The sequence below is a fragment of the Panicum hallii genome, chromosome 9, assembly GCF_002211085.1.
Source record: "Panicum hallii strain FIL2 chromosome 9, PHallii_v3.1, whole genome shotgun sequence".
Classification (NCBI taxonomy): domain Eukaryota; kingdom Viridiplantae; phylum Streptophyta; class Magnoliopsida; order Poales; family Poaceae; genus Panicum; species Panicum hallii.
This window is the reverse complement of record NC_038050.1, coordinates 40,647,922-40,651,711: the sequence shown is the minus strand read 5'-3', so window position 1 is coordinate 40,651,711 and position 3,790 is coordinate 40,647,922.

The window sequence follows — 3,790 nt, the reverse complement described above, 5'->3', positions numbered from 1 at the left end:
TGATGGCACCAGTTCGGCCAGTTTTGCATCGACTTTCGTGTAACGAACCAGCCCGAAACGCCCTAAAACATTAGTTTTGGGTCCAATGGAGTGGATCGGGTGCGTTCGTTGCGAAAAATTCTGGTGCGACGTTGTTCACCGAATTTGGCGTCAATGGCACTAGTTCGACCAGTTTTGCATTGACTTTGGTGCACTAATGAAACAGTCCAAAATGCCACAAAATATGAGTTTTGGGTCCAATGGAGTGGATCCGGTGCGTTCGTTACGAAAGATTCGAAAGCAACTTAATTTAGCGAACTTTGGCATTAATGGCGCTAGTTCGGCTAGTTTTGTATCGACTTTCTTGCACTAACGAAACGGTCCGAAATATCCTAAAACATGAGTTTTGTGTCCAATGGAGTGGATCGGGTGCGTTCGTTGTGAAAAATTCCGACGCGACTTGGTTTAGCGAACTTGTGCGTTAATGGCACCAGTTCGGCCAGTTTTGCATCGACTTTCGTCGAGTAACAAAACGCACCAAAACATGATTTCTGGGTTCAATGGAGTAGATCAGGTGCATTCATTGCGAAAAAATTCGATGCAACTTCATTTAGCAAACTTGTGCGTTAATGGCACCAGTTCGGCTAGTTTTGCATCGACTTTCGTGCAGTAATGAAACGGCCCGAAACGCCCTAAAACATGAGTTTTGGGTCCAATGGAGTGCATCCGGTGCGTTCGTTACGAAAGATTCCAAAGCAACTTAATTTAGCGAACTTTAGCGTTAAAGTCGCTAGTTCGGCTTGTTTTATATCGACTTTCGTGCACTAACGAAACGGTCCGAAATGTCCTAAAACATGAGTTTTGTGTCCAATGGAGTGGATCACGTGCGTTCGTTACAAAGAATTCTTACGCGACTTTGTTTAGCGAACTTGTGCGTTGATGGACCAGTTCGGCCAGTTTTGCATCAACTTTCGTGCAGTATTGAAACGGCTCGAAACGCACCAAAACATGAGTTCCGGATCCAATGGAGTGGATCAGGTGCGTTCATTGCTAAAAATTTCAATGCAACTTTGTTTAGCAAACTTGTGCGTTAATGGCACCAGTTCGGCTAGTTTTGCATCGACTTTCGTGCAATAATGAAACGGCCCGAAACGCCCTAAAACATGAGTTTTGGATCCAATGGAGTGGATCCGCTGCGTTCGTTGCGAAATATTCCAACGCGACTTTGTTTAGCGAACTTGTGCGTTAATGGCACCAGTTCGGCTAGTTTTGCATCAACTCTCGTGCTGTAACGAAACGGCCCGAAACACCCAAAAACATAAGTTTTGGGTCCAATGGAGTGGATCGGGTGCGTTCGTTGCGAAAAATTCTAGCGCGACTTCATTCACCGAATTTGGCGTTAATCGCACTAGTTCGACCAGTTTTGCATTGAGTTTGGTGCAGTAACAAAACGGTCCAAAATGCCACAAAACATGAGTTTTGGGTCCAATGGAGTGGATCCGGTGCGTTCGTTGCGAAAGATTCCAAAGCAACTTAATTTAGCGAATTTTGGCGTTAATGGCACTAGTTCGGCTAGTTTGGTATCGACTTTCGTGCACTAGTGAAATGGTCCGAAATATCCTAAAACATGAGTTTTGTGTCCAATGGAGTGGATCGGTTGCGTTCGTTGCGACAAATTATGATGCGACTTGGTTTAGCGAACTTGGGCGTTAATGGCACCAGTTCGGCCAGTTTTGCATCGACTTTCGTGCATTAACGAAACAGCCCGAAACGCACCAAAACATGAGTTCTAGGTCCAATGGAGTGGATCAGGTGCATTCATTGCGAAAAATTTCGATGCAACTTCGTTTAGCAAACTTTTGCGTTAATGGCACCAGTTCGGCTAGTTTTGCATCGACTTTTGTGCAGTAATGAACGGCCCGAAACGTTCTGATGGAACCCGCTGGGGTTTGCTCCCGATCTTTCGATGAGAGTGGGGGATAACTCGATTTGAGGAAGATCGACGTTGTGCTGCCCGACTACAACACCACAAGGGCTGCGCTGCGCCTTAGCGACAGTTACACCGCCTCCAATTTGTGTTGTTCTTGCTGTGCCAAGAACATCCTTGAACCTGCAAGCAAATCGAAGAACAAGCAAAAACAAGTGGACAAGCAAACAGCACATAGATCTTGCCCAAAGGATAAATCTGATACACACGAAGTTGGGGTTCTGAATCGAGCAAATCGGGTGGTCTAATCGACACACGCGTTTACAAGGAAGTAGCAACAGCTAACTTACAACCAAACAAAACCCAAGTATCAAATGGTGGCTGCTGGTGGTTTATATAGGTGAGGGGGCAGCCAAGAGGCGTGGGGGGTGTAAACCCTAACTTAGAATGGGCCCCTAGTGGGCTGAACTAGATACAAGGGCCTCAGCCCAAGACTGGAAGACTGAACGTCATTTTGGTGATTCTGCTTAACTCCTTTGGAATTTCATCTTGAGGTTGGATCCATCTGAAAGTAGACTTCAGCAGCTTTCCAACAAGTACTCATGTGCTTCAAACAGTATTCGGAGCTAAGAGTTATGGCCTTCCGAAGTTGCCCCTTCCTGGAGGTCCGAACTGGTATGGTCCGATCTGATCATCCACACTCGCTTTCTTGTCGTGTTTGCTCTCCCTCCAATCTGGTTCATGTCCCATGTTCCTAAGAATAAGAAAAGCATCACAAGAATTTAGTAGTACCCCATTCATGGATGATGGTTTGTGGAAAGCAAGGAACGAGTTTACCTGATAATTTAGCTCTCGTGCACGAGCTCTTGTCATTGGTCCTTGCTGCGTAGTAGGCATGGGTGTATCGTTGGGAGGGATGTCCTCATCATCCTCCCCTTCTTGCATTTGAGTCGTCCTCAACTCAAGTTCATCTTCCTCACCCAAATATGGTTTCAAATCTGCAATGTTAAATGTGGGGCTAACCCCAAAATCTGCAGGCAACTCAAGTTTGTATGCATTATCATTTTTCTTAGCTACAACTTTAAAAGGGCCATCAGCTCTCAGAAGCAACTTTGACTTCCTCAAATCGGGAAACCGATCCTTTCTCAAGTGCAGCCAAACCAAATCACCTGGTTCAAAAGTGACATGCTTCTTTCCTCTGATACCAGCAAGTTTATATTTAGCATTCATGGTTTCTATGTTCGCCTTTGTGGTCTCATGCATTTTCAACATCAACTCAGCACGTTGTTTAGCATCAAAATTCAATCTCTCAGAAGTTGGTAGAGGCAGCAAATCAATAGGGGCTCGAGGCACAAAACCATAAACAATCTCAAAAGGGCTCTTTTTAGTAGTAGAATGTTGTGAACGGTTGTAAGCAAACTCAACATGAGGCAAACATTCTTCCCACATTTTTATGTTCTTTTTCAAAATAGCCCTAAGCATGGTAGATAAAGTTCTATTCACAACCTCAGTTTGTCCATCAGTTTGGGGATGACATGTAGTAGAAAATAGCAGCTTAGTACCTAATTTAGCCCACAAAGTTCTCCAAAAATGACTAAAAAATTTTGCATCACGATCTGAAACAATTGTGTTTGGCACACCATGCAAACGAACAATTTTACGAAAGAACAAATCAGCAACATGAGTAGCATTATCGGTCTTATGACATGGTATGAAATGTGCCATCTTAGAAAATCTATCCACAACCACAAAAACACTATCCCTCCCATTCTTTGTTCTAGGCAGTCCTAAAACAAAGTCCATTGAAATATCCTCCCATGGTGCATTAGGAACAGGTAGAGGCATGTACAAACCATGAGGATTAAGACGTGACTTAGCTTTTTG